Consider the following 20,565-nt stretch of genomic DNA (forward strand, 5'->3'; position numbering starts at 1 on the left):
AAAATACCATTACTTATATACACACAGATACATCTGTGTGTAAGTGTGTGTGTTTGTGTGTGTGTATATCACGCTGATGCATACATGGCAACACATGGTGGCTGTAGTATTAGTATAGAAGCAGCAGCAGCATTAGTGGCAGTGCTCTAGTAGTATAGTAGTGGTAGAGGTAGTAACACTTAATAACATTTCAGCTGCTAAGTCATTTGCTCCTTAGAATAAAACAAAAGCATTCTTAAGAACTGGCTTCAATGAAAGATTAATTTGCTATACTGAAATGGGGTAGGGGAAATATCAGATACAATATTCTCTTGGTTCTCTTTTTTTTTTTCAGATTTTATTTATTTACTCATGAGAGACAGAGAGAGAGGCAGAGACACAGGCAGAAGGAGAAGCAGGCTCCATACAGGGAGCTGGATGTGGGACTCGATCCCCAAACCAGGATCACTTCCTGAGCCAAAGGCAGATGCTCAACTGCTGAGCCACCAAGGCATCCCTGGTTCCCAGTTTTAACAAGGATTGGAAATGACCCCATGGATGGAGGAGTTTTTGACAGTCTTTAATGATTAATTCTGTGACAGTCGTTTGAAATGGTGTAATACCTTTGCTTTAATTCCCTTCTGAGAACTAACCACTGCTCTATCCTTGTTATTCGCCATCTCTGCATGCAGGATTTCTGCTCCATAGGAAACGTGTGTGGGTGGGCATTGTTGGAGTCACCCTGGGACCCTCTGTTCTACTCCTTAGGAGTGGCTCTGCTTTGTTTTAAAGGACTAGCATCTTGATTCCTTTTTGATTTATCACTGTTAATGAAACAGAATGAGAATCCCTGACACTTTTCAACTGGGTGTGCAATTTAGTTTGACTAAGCAAGAGAAAAAAATATGAAATGAGAGGTTTGCTTTGGAAATGTGTTTAAAATTATTTTCTTCATAACAACGAATGTGGCATTTAATAATGAAAATAAGAACACCCCCCTCCCACATGGACAATTTATATAAAGCAAAGGAAATGAAGTTATATAAAAATGCATTATAGCTTTTTCTGTGTCATATGATTCTAATACTGGTTAAATAAAAGTATTGTACTTTTATTTTTTTAAAGATTTTATTCACTCATGAGACACAGAGAGAGGCAAAAACATAGGCAAAGGGAGAAGTAGGCTCGCTGCAGGGAGCCCAATGTGGGACTCAATCCTAAGACCCTGGGATCATGACCTGAGCCAAAGGCAGACGCTCAACCACTGAGTCACCCAGGCTCCCCTGATTAAATAGAAGTATTTAAAAATAAAAAGTATTTACAGAAAGTCACAGTGTGCTGTGAACTGACTCAGAGAAAAAGGAGATATTCTATACCCTTTAGAATAAAAACAAATGTGATATGAAACCCCATTTTTCTTGTTTATTTTTGTGACTTTTTGAGAGTTTTATATATACACACATTCCTCTTTGTCTGTCTTTCTGTCTGTCTGTCTGTCTCTCCCCACAAACACAGACACACAGAGGTACATATGCATATTTACATTCCTGAACAGGAAAAATATTCAGTAAAGTACATAAAAACAGTAAAGTACACCAAACATATTTGTAGTGGTTTTGGAATGATAATCTAATGCCAAACATGAAGAAGTGACTGAGACCAAAGTGCTAATAACTGGATGCCTGGAATATGCTTTGTCCAAAACTCAGTAAAATGTCTTTTTTTTTCTTTCCTTGGTCTACATAATATGCTCAGGCACTCAGAGACTGCAGTAATCCTTTTGGACCACAAAATTAGAGCTAAGTGTTTCCCTGTATTATACTCCTGTGACCTGGGCCAGTGGGCTCATGATGTGGCATACATTTGTGGAAGCCTGCATCCTGCCAGTCACTGTACTCGGCATTGGGGGTGCAGAGAGTGGGGTAAGAGTTTGTTACACCAAAGGACCAGCAAGAAACAGAAGGAAAACAGATGTGCCTCATTGAAAGAGAGTGTCAAGACGAGATAGGGGCTGCCTATCATGAAGAGATGTATTTAGGGTTTTGTGTATTTTCCAAGTACAATAGAAAATGAATGAAGGGTCCCATGTAATGAAATGTCATATTTGAAGTCAGTTTTCGTACAGATAGCTGCCATTTCTTGAGTGTGCATTATCTGTTAGGCATTGGGCTAAGGGTTTTTTCTCTACTTGATTCATATTCCCAACAACCCGAGAATCACTTCCTAAATGGGGAAAAGTCAATCTGAGAACTTGACGCTATTTTAACTGAAATCAGGTGGCCAGAAGTTGGCAGGGCTGAAGTTAGAACTCAAGTCTCAATCTCTGAAGCCCACTCATGCCCCTGACCATTCTGCTAACTGACTTTCTAGTGTATATAACTGGGCCAGTAGCTCACATATTCCAGGAGGTAGAAGAATCAGGCACTATCTAACTTCTACCTAGGAATTTTCTAGAACAGGTGGCTAGTTATTATTTCTTGAGCTATCTTCTGTGGTTGTGTTTAAAGAGTAAGTAAAGGGATCTCTCCTCTATGATAGTTACCTTCCAGCTGTGCCCATTGTTTGGATTGGTTAGCATGAGAAAAAAAATGAAATGGTAAGCTCCCTCCAGTTAGCATTTATTTGTGTAATTATCTGTAAGGAAATGGCACCTCAAAGGCTACCCTGAAATGGGACTGCCTAGCTGGTTCTCAGCTGGTTGGCTTATTTTGGCCCATGTTTTACAGACAACATCTCTCTTCCCCCAAATTAAAACAAAAAACGAAAGACAAAAAAACCTATCCTAATTTAAAAACTGCTCCTCATGGCTTTTTCCTTCTTAATTGGCAAACTTCCTACACATTATTCACTGTTGTTCTGCTCATCTGGGAGCACAACTACTTTTATATAAGGTAGAGATCTTATCCTAGGTAACTCACTCACAACATGATATATCATTTGGGCTAGAGTTAGGCAGATTCAGTAAATGCTTAAAATGTTAACCCCTCTGGGGAACCTGGGGAGCTCATTTGGTTAGACATCTGCCTTCAGCTGAGGTCATGGTCTCAGAGTCCTGGGATTGAGTCCCACGTCGAGCTCCTTGCTTGGTGGGGAGACTGCTTCTCCATCTCCCTCTGACCCTCCCCTGCTCTTGCTTGCTTGCTCTCTCTGTCAAATAAATAAAATCTTAAAAAAAACCATTAACCCTCTAGATTGGGCCCTACATCATTTACTCCACTCTTAATCTCGGTCTTAATTTGTTTACTCCACTCTTTTACCTCAACTCTTTCTCTTCCCTTACCTCATCCCTTCCTAAACCCATGTCACATCCCCAAACTTTCTTTTCCTTCCCTAAGAAAGCATCAAGAGGGGCAGTGCCTGGGTGCTCAGTGGTTGAGGTCTGCCTTTGACTCGGGTTGTGATCTCTCAGTCCTGGGATCGGGTCTTGCATGGGACTCCCCATGGGGAGCCTGCTTCTCCCTCTGCCTATGTCTGTGCCTCTCCTCCTGTGTCTCTCATGAATGAATAAATAAAATATTTAAGGGAAAAAAAAAAAAGAAAGCATCAAGAAGGCCCAACAGCTACCATCTATAATGAAAACTTCCCTGACCTATTACAATGACCACAGCTTAACGATATTTTTCTGGTTCCTAAAATAGAGATGTTAGGACTACTTATTGCCAACCACCCTAGACAAACTCTTCATTTCAACTAATGATGGTCAGAGAGAAGTGTTGGTCTTATAACTGAAGGATAGGTGTATTCCCTCTCAATGCTAACATTGTCTGAAATGAACTGTGGAGAGTTAAGAGTTATCATGCTCCTTCTTGTTGATTGTCCTCCCCCCTTGTGCACTTTGGAGAGTGCCTGAACCTCTTTTAAATTCATATAACTGGAGTTCACTCAAAATAAGAAGAGCGAGCACATAATTTGTCAACCAAACTGATAAAGTCCTAATTAAGTGGGATATTATAAATAACTATTCCAAGGTCATGTACATAAAAGTACTTTCCTAAGGGCAAAGAAAATATAGTCCACCTAAAAATATGTCAAGAGTTCACAGAGTAAAATGACATGTAATTAACATTTTCTTTTTCTTTCTTTTATCCTTTATTCTGCTGTTTCTCCTTTTCCATGCTTTGCTGTTCTTTTCCCTAAACACCACTTAAAAATTCAGGTGTTTGGGGCATCTCATGACTCGGTAGGTTAAGCATCTGCTTTCATGTCATGACTCAGGGTCCCAGGATCAAGCTGCGATCAGGCTCCTTGATCAGTGGGGAGTCTGCTTTTCCCTCTGTCTCTGATCCTCCCCCCTACTCATACTCTCTCTCAAATTAATAAATAAAACCTTAAGATTAATAATAAATAAAAATCGAGTGTTTGCTGTGATGAGCACTGGGTGTTATATGTATGTGAAGAATCACTAAATTCTATTCCTGAACCAATATTATACTATATGTTAACTAACTAGAATTAAAATAAAAAACTTGAAACAAAAAACACATTCTACTTTCAAAATAAATAAAAATTCAGATGTTAACCCATACTAGTTTTACCTATCTGCTTATGGGATATGTTTTTCTTTTTTTAAGTTAATTTGTATTTTGTTTTCTCCCAAGAAGCTGTGTGGACCCCTACTTTTGGGGAAGATGGACAAGAATATTTTCTGTAATTGGGCTTCTGCTTCAAAGGGAATAGGTGTTGTGACCTTTATAATTTCCTCCTCTGGTCCAGATGTTATTAATCACATCATCCGAGCATAATTTAGTTTTCTCACTTGAGGCAAATTCACTAGGCAGTTCTCACTATTTTTAATTAAAAATATTAAACATCAAACTAGCAAAATGTATCTCAATTTTATAACTTGTTTAATTTATCTCTTCTGGGAAAAGACATCTTGGTTTTAGTGTGATTTATTTAATAAATACAGATAATCATAAAAACTATTATTAATTGAATGGAGAGAGGCAAACATCTCTGTTGGAATGTAAAGGTGATTTTGACAAAGGGAGCCTTACAACACTGTTGTACTCTGTAATTTTAGACTGAAAAACTGGCAAAATAGAGAGAGAGAGAGTGAGAGAGGGAACATGAGAAATATTTCTAAAACAGCATTTTGAGTCAGAATAAAAACAATGGAAATGATGTTAGGTTGGAAACCCTGCAGTTAATACTATGTTCATGGCCCGGTCTATATGACATGGACAATTAAACTCTTTGGGCCTTTTCTTTCTTATAAAAGAGGTTACATTGTATGTCATTGCCAAAGGTCTCTAAAATTTTCTTAATTAGTATTAGTTAGTAAATCTGTAAACTCTAGCATGATTTGACAAGGAGAATCTCACTTGTGTCTGGCTCCGTACCTTTGATAGAGCTCCCAAAAGTCAACCCACAGTGTGGCAGTATATGGCAGGTAAGCATAGGGGCTTGCTCTTTGTGTGATCCTGGTTTATTTTTTATTTATTTATTTTTTTTTTTTTTTTGATCCTGGTTTAGATGTTAATTTGTGACCCTTAGTTTCCTCAACTGTAAAATACTGTGTTAGTACAATCTTTTACCATTGGTGTGAAGACTGGCAAAGAGTATATTGCAATTTATTACTATTATCATCATTTTTGGTTTTGTTCATCCCTATTATTATAACTGATGGTGCATTAACATAGTTAAAATAATTCTAGAATCATAGGTCCCCATTATATTGATGAAAAAGGAATCTACCAGTCCACAAAAATGGACATCTCACTGATCACCAAATGTGCTACACTCATTCCTATTTCTCTGTGTCTCCCTGTGCAGATCAACTTACTTGGAGTCCTCTTGACTTTTTTTCTTCCTATCCATCCTTTAAATCAAATCCTACCTCTTGAAGTCAGTCCCTACTATGTCAGACTACACTGATTGTTTTCTGTGAATCATTGTACAAAGTAATATCATACCTACTGAGAGGATACCTCATGTCACTATAAGTGACTATTAAGGGAAAGAATGTAAGCTGTAGAGTTTATACACTTAAGTTTCCATCCAGGATTTTTATAACTAGGAAATGAACTAAGTGATTTTGGAAAATTATTTAACTTCTCTGGTTCTGTTTCCTAATTTGTAAAATGGAAACCATGTTACATACCACCAAGGGTTGTTTTGAATTGTAAGTGAAATAAACATGCCAAGTACCTGATGTACAACAGGAGCTTAGTCAATGTTTATTTCTCCCTGTTGCCTATTACAGAAATCTATAATAAATGCATGTTGAGCTGAGTATATATATATATATAGAGAGAGAGAGAATACATAGAAATGTATAAAAATCTTATTTTCCTAAGAAACAATATAAGCCATTTAAAACAGGATGATTCCTTTTAATTTTTCATTACAAAGTATAACTTTTGAGTACTTAATAATCAGTAAGTAAAATATTCATTAAAATATTTGTCAGACAAAGATTTTTATTTGCATATAGAACAATCAAAATAGAGCAAAGTCTTGGGTGAATAAGAGTACTTATTTCCTTAATCATATTAAAAAAAGATATGAGTAGCTTTATAAGAATGCTCATATAATATGATAGAACAGCATAAGTAAAGAGACTTATGTAAAGGCAAAAGGATTATAAAATAAAATAATAAACCTGACAATCAAAACGAATGCCAGGAATTCCTATCTAATTGTTTTTTTTTCTACCTAATTGTTAAAGATGAGTTGAAAATTTGATCCTGAGCCTACTCATAGAAATGGGTGGATATCCTTCACTTATATTTCTGCCTATAACTTTTCTATTGGTTCTGGAAGACTTCCTTGAGGTACCAGAAAAAAAAAAAAAAAAGTCTTGGCATTTCAAAATCAATGATTTTTGCCCAGGTCTACCTAGGTGTAATGAACAACATCTATCACGTCCCTCTGGAGTTTATCTATCTGCTCTACTTTACAAGATTAGATAAGTCAGTAGCATTCAAGTGTGCAAAGTTTCAATGAAAGTGGCTCCAGGGATATACATGGAGTTTTCTGAAATATTGTTTCTGAACCCTCACGGAGAAGAATCAAGGAACTAAACTTGTGTGAAGACAGGTAATTTCAGAAGGAGACAACTTAACTTTCTGCCAGGCTATACTGGAGAAAAATCATCAATGCCCAATTATTACTTGTCTCATTGACTGTCGTTGAAATAAGCAGTGATAAAATGACTATAGAATGTTCTTTGCTTTATGAATAATACTTGTCTCTGACTTTTTCTTCCATTATGGCAATCTTTCCTTGGAGATCTATAAATATACTTCACTTTCCTTATGCATTTTTTCATCCTAAAGGCACTGTTTTGTACACATATTAATAGATCTCTTTATGTATCCTGTGGCTGAATGCTGAGACATAAAAAGAACAATGTTGGTTAATCGGAATGAAATTATTACCCTAATAAATTAATTTAATAATTTAATTTTAATAGAATGAGCAATCTCTTAAAGTACAAATTAATTTTAGTTGTTTTTTTTTTAAAAGCAACTTTCACAACATGCCTGGAGATGAGTATGAATTCTGCTCATTTTTCTTTAAAACTTTAAGATGTATAGCTAATTGTATAATTATCAAAATCCACAAATTATGACTCTTTAGTCATTCTCCTTAGTTGTCAAAGAAAAAAGAAATCAGCCTTAGTGTCCCTATAGAAGCAAAGAAGTGGACTACCTCAATATTTCCCATGCGTGAGAGGGAAAGTTTTTGTGGTCAAGTATGTTGGAGAGACATGGATTAAAACAAGACAGCTATTTGGGACACCTGGGTGGCTCAGTTGGTTAAGCATCCAACTTTTGATTTAGGCTTAAGTTATGATGTCAGCCTCATAAGATGGAGCCCTGTGTGGGGCTCTGTACCAAGTGTGGAGCCTATTTAGGATTTGAATCTTTCTCTCACTCTGCCTCTGCCCCTCCCCCCATGCTCTCTCTCTTCCACTCTTTCTTTAAAACAAGTGAATAAATCTTCAAAAAAAAAAAAAAAGATAGACATTTATGCTATCTTTAAAAATCCCAAAAGCTTGAGTTCTTTGGTTAATCGGAGACTTCTAGCCCAAAGCACAGGTTTCTTGAATATGCTGATTAAATTTTCTGAGGTGAATTTCCCCTTTGGGGAACACCGTTGACTGTAACCAGCCAAAATAACTTCTAAATATTCTTAATATTTTCCTAGCAAACAATTGGGGTTCAAAGACTGTGGTAGATCCTTCTCAAGAAGGGGCCATATTTGAGAGTCACTGCTGTTCTCCCTTTAACATTCTGAACTATAGAGACCATCCTTGGAAACGAGATTGATTAGCTAGAGCCAGAGCTCTTCTTATGTATGGGTCAAAGAAACCTTAGAGAAGATAAAGTCAAGTTAATTAGGCTTGGTTCAATTTTAAGAGTGTCAGATTTAGAGGGTAGTAGTCATTTTAAGGTGATTGAGCCCAGGATTTTTCGCTTGCCTCTACCAAGCCAGTCCATAAGAGCTCTTGTGTGAGTTTTAAAGAGTGCCATCTTAGTTCAAATACCCAGACGAGGGGGCTTTTAAACAACAGAAATATATTTCTCACAGTTCTAGCTAGAAGTATGAGATCAGGGTATCAGCATGGTTGGATGGGGGCTCTTTTCTGATCAAACACTTCTCATATCCTCACATGTGGAAGGGACTTAGGTGGAGTTTGGATCTCTCGGGAGCCTCTTTTAAAAGATATGGGCTCCTCACCTGTGATGCAATCCATCTCCCAAAAGAGATCCTAATCACCTCCTAATACCATCACTTGGGCATTAGGTTTCCAACATACGAATTTTGAAGGAACACAATCAGATGAGAGTAAATGCCAAAAGAATGTACTATAGTAGGAGTAAAATCTGAGTAACTTGTTTGTCGAATGTTCTTTATAACACTGAAGATTTAAATGTGTGGCCTTGTAACAAGGGTGATCGATGAATATTATCCTCATTTGGGATTCTGGGTTCCACACTGAGCCATGGAGAGACACAGCAGCTTAAGTGGTGATTCACAAGGGCTTCCTTCCATGTGCTAGGGAGAAGTAGTTGAGTATATGGCTTCAGGTTAACATTCAAAACACGAATTAAATTTCCTTAGATTTTCTTTGTAGTTGATTCTTTGATCCAGAGATTAGTCACAAAATGAATCAAAAGTAGAATTTCATAATTCTTCATAGAGGCTCAAATTTCATCAATCTAAGGTTTCTTTCTCTCCCCCTTACTCCTTAGATCCGAAGAGCAGAAAGAAGGGGGGGTGAGGAAAGGGAGAGAATTTTTACTGACCTGCTTATAGTTGGTCAGAGGAGTCCTCAGTGGGTGGAGTGGGCTCTGGTGACTCTGGAGGAGAAAAACAATAAATATATATGCATATGTGATGTAAATTTATGATGAGTTCTATAAAGAAAAATATAGGAAGAACAGAAAACAAAGCAATATGTATTTATGTGTGTATATGTGTGCATTTATGATGATTAAGGGAAAGGTTTCTACTGTAGTAACAGAGGAAGCAAGTCATCCAAGTATCTGTCATAGCAAATACAGAGGCATTGAAGCTTACTCTCTGGGACTGCAAGGAATTCTGTATGATTGAACCAATATGAGCAAGAAAAAAGCAAATAGGACCTGAGGTTAGACTGGTAACTGGAACCAGGTCATGGGTCTTGCAGGCCATGGTGAAACTCTTGATTTTTTACTCCTGATGAGATAGGAAACCACTAAAGATTTTATGCAAAGTGACATTTGCTTAATGTTATCATCAGTTCCAAGATACACTTTATTTATTTATTTTTTAAACCAAAGACTAGGCTAGGCTGTAGCTAGGTTGAGCTACAGTTACTTTATCCCAATTCAAAATTCTTGAGGAAGAATTCTGATTGCTGTTCTCTTGGCTCTCGGGCCTCACAATGACAAGTCAATTGCCATAGCACCAAGCATTATATTATTACATGTCAAGGTCCATAGGCAGGCAGGAAGTGGGGACTTCTTCTCATACTTTTCTCTTGATTAGGGAAGAAAATCTTTCCTGGAGCACCTTCAGGACATATACAGTTGACCTTTGAATAACATGGGTGTACATTGTGCAGGTCCATTCATATGTGGATTTTTAAAAATATGTAAATGCAGTACCATACTGTAAATGTATTTTCTTTTCCTTAGGATTTTCTTAATGGAATTGTCTTTTCTGTAGCTTACTTTATTGTAATAATAGTTTATAAAACATATATAATATATAACATAAATGTATGCATTAATTTATTATGTTATTAGTAAGGTTTGAGGTCAATAGTAAGATATTGGTAGTAGAGTTTTTGAGGAGTCCAAATTTATACAGGGAGTTTTTTGACTGCTTGGGGTAGAGAGGGTCAGCACCTCTAACTCCCATGTTGTTCAAGAGTCAACTGTACCCTCAGGTTGCATTGGGAAAAAATCCAGCAATATCTCCACTTCCAACCCATAATGGCCAAGGGAGAGCAGGACTCACATGGCTGAATTAGGTGCAATATGTTCACCTCTTAAAGCTGAGCTTACATTTCTTATCTTTTTTCTTTTTTTAATTTTTATTTATTTATGATAGTCACAGAGAGAAAGAGAGAGGCAGAGACATGGACAGAGGGAGAAGCAGGCTCCATGCACTGGGAGCCCGACATGGGATTTGATCCCGGGTCTCCAGGATCGCGCCCTGGGCCAAAGGCAGGCACCAAACCGCTGCGCCACCCAGGGATCCCTGAGCTTACATTTCTTGAACACAGTACCTTCCTCATTCTCAAATATTTGAACAAAGTTTGGGTTCTATTAGTAAGGAAAAGGTGTTGAGTAGGAAACCAGCAATGTCTTGACTAACCCCAAAAGGAGATCCATATCAACTGAACAAACACAGAGAAGAGAAAAATGATATAAAGTCCCAATAACATTCCATAAAAGAAGACTACTAACAAATGTTGTCTATTACTTAAGTCCCCTCTCTTCTCATTTTTTTCCATATCCTTATTCTGTGGCTTTGTGTAGTCTTTCATGGTTTATTAAACATTTCAGAAATCTGCTGTTCCCAAAGTTTATTAATTTTTCCCAAGTCATTTGGTTTGCAGGGCTTTCTAAATATGGAAGTGTGACATGTTTATTTACTTAACCTCAGGCATTTAGTTATTGGATCATCCCTTTGCTAACTCTAAATTGGTCTAAAATATAGTTCAACTCAATGCATTTTTCCCTTTTTAGGAAGAGAGTGATAAAAATAAGAAAACCCATTCTAACAAGAGAAAAAAATGCTCACCCTAGAAATCAGTGCAGAAAAAAAGATAGTTTCTCTTAAAATACCCCAGATCATTATCCTTAGAGTTGGACTCAGTTATAAATTTCTTGAGTTGGTATGTATGTGTCCACATCCCCCTCATCTGGTGCCCTTTGATTCCTTAGGGAAGCCTCCTTTTCCTATTCTCACAGAGCTCTAATGTTATTTTGCTTTCTTCTTTCTCCAGTCTTTCAAAGTTTCAGTAAAGAATTTAATAAATCAAAATTGCCACATATAAATGCAGAGTTAGATTTAATTAGCTATCATTCCCATGGGCATTTTAGTTGAAGAGTAGATCTTGTATCAAAAGAATGCATCTCTAAAAAAAAAAAAAAAAGAATGTATCTCTAAATTGTAGTATCTAAGTGCAGTGCCAGGAAGCCATTGAGAATGTGCTTAGACTATGTGGAGGCAGATGGCACTATTGACCTCACACAGTGTATTTTTTTTTTTTTTTTTTTTTGTTTACTTGTGAAGCCAGCCTGATTGTCCCATTTGCTCTGGAATTGATGCACTGAGTCTCCTTCTGAGAGACAAAATGACAAACATACTTTCATCTTAAAAAAAACAATGTATAAGATAATGAAGTCAGTTAAAGAACACTCAAGAGGACAGAATTGTAACATGGAAAAAATACTGGACTGAATATTGGGAGAACAGTATTCTAAGCCCGACTTTTTCTCTGATGACTTCTAAGACTTTAAACTTATGTCTCAACACCCATGAATGCACTTCCTCATGTTTCAGTTGAAGGACCTAGACTACATAATCTCAAGTGCTTTTCAAATTCTGATTCCTTATCTTATGCTTCTTCAGGAACCAGTACTCTGTAAGGAAAAAAAAAATAAGCGGAAAGAAATGGGACCCAAATGTACAAATAATTCTCAGTTGTTGATAGATTTGCAAACTGTCTGGGGAGACAATCAGAGGTTAATTGCCAAACATATGTAACCAAAGCAAATTGTATGGTGCCAATGAAAAGTGTTCTAACAACGCACTGTCAAGGACAGTCAATGGAGTACATCCTAGGGATGATGTGGCAAAGGAAATAGGATAAAGATTGATGACAAACGCTGAAAGGGAAGAGGGCAGTCAAAGAGGAGACCAATAAGCTATTGCAGTGTGGGAAAGACATCAGAAATGGGATAATCACAGGGTCATATATCAGGGTACACAGGTGGTAAATTAGGATGGATTCAGAAGAACCTGATTATAAATTTCCTCATAAACAGGGAAACTATGAATTTTATTATCCTAACTGGGATATGTACAAAAGTAAAAAGAGGGACCATTAATAATTACTCTAGAATAATGGGTGTAAACTGATACTATCTCAGGAAAGCTAGAACTATCCAAGGTAAGCGGGGGTCTATGTTCCTCTGATTATTAGGAGTTCACTTCTTTTCCCTTGTAGACTTGGAAGCTACTGAATCCTAGGTTGAAATCACTAAACCTTTATTTAGGTAGTAAAAGCAGAGTCTGCTTGGATATGATCTACTCTAAATTTTAGTTCTCTCTCTGTCAGCTCTCTACAGACACAAACATATGATATGGCATGTGTTATGTTGCAGATATTTCCTGTGTGGGATTGCTAATTATACCTAAGGGAACAGAAGACCTCCCTGAGAGTAGAAACATGATGTGAGAGTTATAAACTATTGAGCTAGACCTACACACGGAGAGGAGAGATGGAAGAAATCAAAAACTGTCAACAATTCTAAAAATTGTCTTAGAATATACAGTGACACTTCCAGATGGATCTCTTAGCCCACTTTCCCTGACATTTATGGGCAGTTCCTGCCTCTGAAATCTCTGCATTTTGCTCATGGTAGACGATGCATGGCAATTCCCAAAGCCACCGATGCTTGCCACGAGTGCTTGCTCCATGCTTGGCTCATTCTGTGGCCACACCGCATTTGATTTTCTCTTTGCCCAGAACACTTCTCTGAAACTCAGCCCATCAGATGGGCAGACGGGACAAGATAAATATGGTTCCTGCTCTCATGGAGCTTGTTTCTTGGCAAGGAAGAAACAAGTAAGATCCTATGAAGGAGAAGTTCAAAATTTTATGGCAGCTGTAATTAGGTGATCTCTCCTTAGCTAGGACACCAGATAAACCAGGTTACATATTAATGGTTAAAACAATACAATAACAAAAATAACTACCATTGAGAACCTATCATGCATGAGCACTTTTCAAAGGCCTATGCAAGCATCTTGAATCCTTACAAAACTCTGTGGTATCAGTAGTAATATCACTGTATTACACATAAAATGTGGGTGGTTTTGAAAGGTGATGTGACTTTCAAAACATCACATGACTGATAAATAGCGGAGCTGAGATTAAGACTGGATCCCAAATCCACGTGTTTTCATTGTGCTATATCTTTTTTTTTCTGAACTCTATTCTCTTCATGTGTGAAATGAAGGTTTGAAAATCTAGCTCATGGCAATGAGGATTGCACATGATAATGTATAAAACAAACAAAAGCCTGGTGCAGAGCCTTACACATGATCAGATTAAACATCCCAAGCCTCTTTGAGGTCTGTGTCTCAGAACCAAAATATTCTGAGTACATATCCCTTTACCCCTTTCAAATGGCTTTTTCATCTTTCAAACTGTAGCCCTGATGGAGTTCATACAACCTACCTCTCTTCATCAGTGCCCACGGTTCTTGTCTTAATTCCCAAAGTAACAACAGTCATGAGAAGAAATGTCCCAGAGGTACGAGTGAAGCACTTACTATATTGTATTTTGCAAATACAACGGACTCTCGAATAACACAGGGCTAGCCAGACATTTGGGTATAGCCTGTGACTCTCCAACAACTTGTGTATTAAGAGCCTACTGTTGACCATCAGCCTTAGCAATAACCTAAACATTTGTTAAACCACATTCTGTGTGTTATATGTATTATATAATGTCCTTTTACAATAAAGCAAGCTGGAGAAAAGAAAATGTTATTGAGAAAACCATAAGGAAGAGAAAATATACTCCCAGTGCTGTGCTATAAAAAACTCATGCATCAGTGGACCCATGCAGTTCAGAGGGTTCTATGTTCAAGGGTCAACCCTGTTATGTAATTGAATTTAAGAAAACTATGTATTAGGCACTTTCATTATCCATACACAGAGCAGAGAAAACTAGGCCACAGAGAGCTTAACAAGCTCTCCATGATTCTACAGTTAGTCAAGGTCAGAACTGGATTCAAAACCACAGTTTATCCCTAGACCACATATTCTTCACCGCTGTTGAAATAATTTGTGTATCCTACAATATCCCATGAGTTTAGAATTTACCTACACATACAGATGATTCTCTAAGTTAAACAATTAAGATAGATTGATAGAAGGTTGAAAGAAAAATATTCTTTCCCTCAAACACATGCTTATCTAAGTAAGACCCAGTCTCATCACAGAAGCCATTTTATTATTTTTTTAAATTAATTTATTTATTTATTATTCATGATAGACAGAGAGAGAGAGAGAGAGAGAGAGAGGCAGAGATACAGGCAGAGGGAGAAGCAGGCTCCATCCGGGAGCCCGATGTGGGACTCGATCCCGGGACTCCAGGATCGCGCCCTGGGCCAAAGGCAGGTTCTAAACCTCTGAGCCACCCAAGGATCCCCACAGAAGCCATTTTATATGGAAATAGCTTTGGGGAATTTAAAGTTGCAAGAGGAGGTCAGGAATGAGGAGAGTATTTCAGAACAGAAGCAAAGAACACTGCCAGAGAAGCATGAAAAGTATTTTTCATGTGCTAAAATGATAATATAAAGGAAACTGGAAGAGACCAGGGTGGTAGAAAAGGTGAGGTGATTTGATACCAGGCTGAGAGACCATCTGGGGATCAGAAGGACAATGATGTGTCAAAAGATACAAATTTTCAAGCCATGAAATCAGCTGGGTTACAGAAGAACTGACTGGGGACTGAGTATGTAGGGTAAACATTTTTTTTAAAAAAAATTTTTAGAGTAATTTTTAAAAAAGAAAATCAGAAGTATACCCAGCTCTGAATGCCACACTCTGAATGTCCTAAGGTGGCGGGAAACGCACTCAGATCTAAACTTGAGGAAGTGCCTGGAGAAATCAGGAAAGACAAAGATATTTGATTCTTAATTACTGAGGAATTAAGAAAGAGGAGCAAAGGAATAAGAAATATATTTGTAAACTTTCATTACAATAATTTATTCTACATGAAGTCTGCAGAAATAATATGTAACTATGTAAGTTTTCCTAAAGCTTGTCATATTTTAACAAGGTAGGTGCATCTCCTCCTTGGCTTCAGGCTTGCAGTGTCCCTACTTGAGACAGGTATGTCCTGAGCCCCTGGGCTCCAGAAACTTCTCATTAACTTTCTGTAGCCTTCATCTCTTCAGTCTGGTGTGGTTGTGACTTCCTGGGACATCTAAGCAATATTTGCCTTACGGGTCCCGATTCACTCTCAGAAAATTCATGATCTGTGTAGTTGATTCTCTATAGCCCCTTCTCTCCATTGCAACCACAGTGTCCTTAAAATATTCCTTTGTTTGGAAGGGGGTGGATACATTTGTTTTCTGGGGCCTCTGTTTTAATGAACTGCCACAAACGGGGTGGTTTAAAACATTTATTTTCTCACTGTTCAGAATGTCACAAGCCCAAAATCAAAATATAAGCAGGGTGGGTTCTTCCTGGAGGCTCCTAGGGATGATCTGTTCCATGCCTCTCTCTTAGCTTCTGCTGGTGTCTGCGATCCTTGGTGTTCCTCAGCTCATAGATGGATCAGTCCAATCTCTGCCGCCAACTTCACATGACATTCTTTTCTGGGTTTCTCTGTCCCAATGAACCCTCTCCTTTCTCTTAGAAGGACTTTAGTCATTGGATTAAGGATTTATCTCCAATCCAGGATCATTTCATCTTGAGATCAAGTTAATTATATTTGCAAAGACCTTATTTCCAAATAAGTTCACATTCAAAGGTTCTGGGAGTTAGGACTTGGACATATCTCTTTGGGGCTACCATTCAACCTGCTATAGATTTTCTATTTTTCTGTTTGGACTGTAAGAGACAGAATGGTCCCCACTCGCACATTCTCAGGTGTCATTGTCTAATAGAACATTCTATGATGATGGAGTTGTTGTCTGTGCACTGCCCAATTCAGTAGCCGTTAGCCACATGTGGCTCTTGAGTATTTAAAATGTGGCTGGTGCAAATAAGAAACTGAACTTTACAATGGATTTCCCTTGAGTTAATTTAAAATTCAGACCATGCATTGGACAGGGCAGTTCTATAAGGAAAAGTTAGCAAACAACCATCACATTAATTCCATATAATGAATACTTTGAGAATGGGCACCTAGCAGGAAAGTGGAGTCAGTGACAGTCACAGAAAACAAGGACATGGGGGGTGGGGGCTTTGCAAGACTGGAGAGCAGCTTTCAGATATCAGAATAACATGTGTGAAGGCACAGAAGAGAGAAGGAAATGCCTTAGACAGCTCAAGCACCGGGTCCTGGTCCCGGGATAAGTGAGGCTCCAAAGATAACTCATGGAGCGGGGCAACGTGACTCTTGTCCACCTGAGTAAAAAGACGGGAGCGAAACTTCAAAAAATTTTTTTAATTTATGTTTTCCAGCTTTATTGAGGTATAAGTGATCAAATACTGTACATGTTTAAGGTGTGTGACCTGATGATTTAATATACATATCCATTGTGAAATGATTACTGCAATCAAGCTAATTAACACATCCATCACTTCACATTGTTACCATTGTGTGTGTGTGTGTGTGTGTGTCCAGACACCTATGACCTACTATATTAGCAAAATCAACTATAGTCATCAGGCCATACATGGCGTTTAGTCCTCCTGTGTAACTGACATCTTGTATCCTTTGACTCTGCATTTCTCCTACTCCCAGCGCATCAAGCCCACCATTCTACTTTCTGCTTTTATGAGTGTGACATTTTTAGATTCCCCATGTAAGTGAGATCATACTTTTAAAACTTAACCTTGGAGCACCTAGGTGGCTCACTCTGTTAAGCATCTATCTGACCCTTGATTTCTGCTCAGGTCATGATCTCAGGGTTCTGCGCTTGGTGGGGAGTCTACTTGTCCCTCTCCATCTGCCTCCACCCCCTTTGTGCTCTCTTTCTAAATAAATAAATAATAAATAAATAAATAAATAAATAAATAAATAAATACCTTTATAAAATAAAATAAAATAATAAAATAAAATAAAGTAAAATAAAATAAAATAAAATATAACCTTACCTGAAGGCAGAATAGAAATAATTGGAGTAGGGGGAGCCCAGAACAAAGTTTCCTATTCCAGCACTCTGTTAATATATATATGGTATGTGCCAAAGAGCACAGTAACCCAGATTTGAGAGTTGAGGAAACCAACTCAACCGTGTTGAGTTTATGCACAAGAATTACACATATGTTTCAGTTCTGTTTGTGCAAGCTAGTTAGTAAAGCCATTGCATTCCTTAGGGCATAAAAGCCTTTAAAAAAAAATCTTTGCTAATTTCCAAGGCAGTGGGGATATTCCCCGCAATATGTAAAAAAAGGAATAAAAAGACCCCCAGTAGTTCACCTTCTACCCAGAATCACTTTGAGAGATGGCAAAGCTGTCCATCTTTCTACTGTAGGCCCTTTAGATTTGGTGACAGTAGTAATTCTTCTTGTAATTCTTGGCTAATGCATTAGCATTCACATTAATTTCTGCTATTAGACAGGTCTACCATGCACCGTGACGGTTTCTACTCTGTAATTGTAGGGATCCTCATTAATCTAAAAGAATATTATGACATTGTGAGCTTACAGGGGAGACAATTCATGACTGACACAATAAAGGCCCAAATTATGCTGCTTTTGATGATGAGAGATACAGAGTCACATTTTTTTTTAACTTTTGCAAAATTAGGATTTAGCAGCTGTTAAGAAAATTTCTTGTATGATGAAAGTGGATGGTGTTCAGACACAACCAGTTCCAGGCCTGCCTTGAGGAAACCTTTTATTTCAGGAAGAGATTAAAATTTCAAAGCTGTTTTCTGGTGGCATTTTTATTGATAAACCTGCATGTAAAGCAGAGCTTTAAAAAATGCATGAGATACACATAGCTAGAACATACGATGTTAGAAGCTGCTGCCTGGAGCCTGAAGCTCACAGATTTTTACAGACTGCTCTGGATAGTCTCCAAGATGTGTTTTGACATATGTTAAATTTTTTACACTCAGCTGTACTTGATGAGAAAGAGTTGACCTGGAGGGGTACGTTTTCCTTTTTTATTAAGTAGGTAAAGACTGTTTACCTTTTTTTATTGTAAAAAAGAAAGGCATAGGTTTAAATTTAGACAAAATAGAAAGAAAAGGACTTCTCTCTGTTATCTACCCTTCATATATGAGCTATCATCCATATGGTTCTCATAGGTGACTTGCTATGTACCTCTTTTAAAAATTTAGATTTGCTTTATTTTTATCAATGAGAACATTGAAGCCCAGAAAGGTAGTGACTGCACAAGCTCTCTGATTCTTGGTGATGATCCAGAAGAAAAAAAAATCGATCTTATTTTCCTCTTTTCTGGCCTAGTACTTTTTTTTGTTTTTTTGTTTTTTTGTTTTTTGTTTTGGTAATATTGTGCTGAATCCATCAATCAATATGTATTTAACATCTACTCTGTGCCTCTCATTGCACTCTCTGTCAGAAATGACTTCAGCACCAGAAGTTTATAATTCTTTGGATAACTAAGCTAGCACACATGAAATTATTCTCAACGTCACTAACCAGGGAAATGCAAATCAAAGCCACAGTGAGATATCACCTCATCCCTGTCAGAATGGCTGTCATCAAGAGGACAGGAGATGCAAGTGTTGGGGAGGATGTGGAGAAAAGGTGGCCCTTGTGCATTGTTAGTTTAAATATGAACAGGTACAGTCCCTATGGATAAGAGTATGGAGTTTCCTCAAAATATTCAAAATACAACTACTATATGATCCAGTAATCCAACTTCTGTGTATATATCTAAAGGAAATAAAAAAAGAATATTGAAGAGGTGTCTGCACCGCCCCCCCAATTTATTACGGCATTATTCACAATAGCCAACATATGGAAATACGTGTCCAGAAACTCATGAGTGTGCATACACACACAACGGAATTTTGTTCAGCCATAAGCAAGAAGGAAACACTGCCATTTGCAACAATGTGGGTGGATCTCCAGGACATTATGCTAAGTGAGATAAATCAGACTAAGAAAGACAAATACTATATAATATTACTTCTATGTGGAATCTAAAAAATCCAACCCTTAGAAATAGGGAGTAGAGGTTACCAGGGGCTGAAGCTAGTAAGTAAATAGGTTCTGGAGATCTGATGTACAGCAGAGTGATTATAATTAACAATACTGTATTATAACTGTGAAGTTGCTAAGAGACTAGATCTTAATTGTTCTCACCACCAAAACTAAAAGACAATTAAGTGAGGTGATAGAAGTGTTAGCTAACTGTACAGTGGTAATTATATTGCAATATGTATGTGTATCAAATCAACACATGGTACACCTGAAACTTGCACAATGTTATTTGTTAATTACATCTCAATTTTAAAAATGGTGGAGCTAGATAAGCAACAGAAGTTAATTCTATGTTGGGAGAATGGAATAATTGCCATCTGAGAAATGTGATAGATAATACAGGGAGGAAAGGGAGTACCAACGCCCAACCTATATAACAGACTCCGGGCAAGGCATATAAGCTAAGATGCAATATCTCAACTATATAAATAATGCATTGTTAACTGGAAACAATGCCTTATCAGAAACACCTATGCATTTCTGCTTAGAGATATGTGATTTTGTTTAACCTCTTCCATTACTTATTAACTCAAGTGGAATTTGCTTCAAATTAATGACACGTAGGGATTTCAGTGGTTTGTTGGCCAACTTTATCTCTCCTCCTGAAAGAACATATGGAAATGAAGAACAGTGTCTCTTATGTATGCGGCTGATATGACCTCACTGTATGGACACTCTTGCCCAGAATGTGGTCTTGAGAAACTTTGTTGAATTTCACATATCATCTGCACTGTCAGAGGAAGACTATTTGACAGGGTATCTCTAAGAATAGGTGCCCTTTTACCATTCTAGAAACACTTCATTCTCTAGAGAGAAGGTCAAAAATATTCTCCCTCACTAGCGAATAGGTTTTGTGTTGACAGCTCCTGATGCCAGTGGGAATCCATTAAATTAATTTCTATCAAACTCTGAATATTTCAAAACATAACTCAGGGTGGACACTCTACATATCCCAGAGAAGCATGCTCAGAGAAAAACTAATATTCCACCCAG

The 20,565-nt window shown here is 37.5% G+C and overlaps 1 long non-coding RNA gene across 5 annotated transcripts in view; it reads left to right on the forward strand.

Moving 5' to 3' along the window:
• The window catches only part of LOC144306390 (uncharacterized), a 208,234-nt gene that overhangs the window by 82,098 nt on the left and 105,571 nt on the right, over positions 1 to 20,565 (forward strand). Inside the window, exon 6 of one of the 5 annotated variants that reach the window (XR_013373464.1) lies at positions 335 to 964. The exons of the other annotated variants lie outside the window; for them this stretch is intronic. This is a non-coding gene — a long non-coding RNA (uncharacterized LOC144306390). Of the gene's footprint in view, positions 1 to 334; positions 965 to 20,565 lie in introns of those variants that run through there. 5 annotated transcript variants of the gene reach the window in all.

Source organism: Canis aureus, chromosome 37 (assembly GCF_053574225.1).
Source record: "Canis aureus isolate CA01 chromosome 37, VMU_Caureus_v.1.0, whole genome shotgun sequence".
Lineage (NCBI taxonomy): Eukaryota > Metazoa > Chordata > Mammalia > Carnivora > Canidae > Canis > Canis aureus.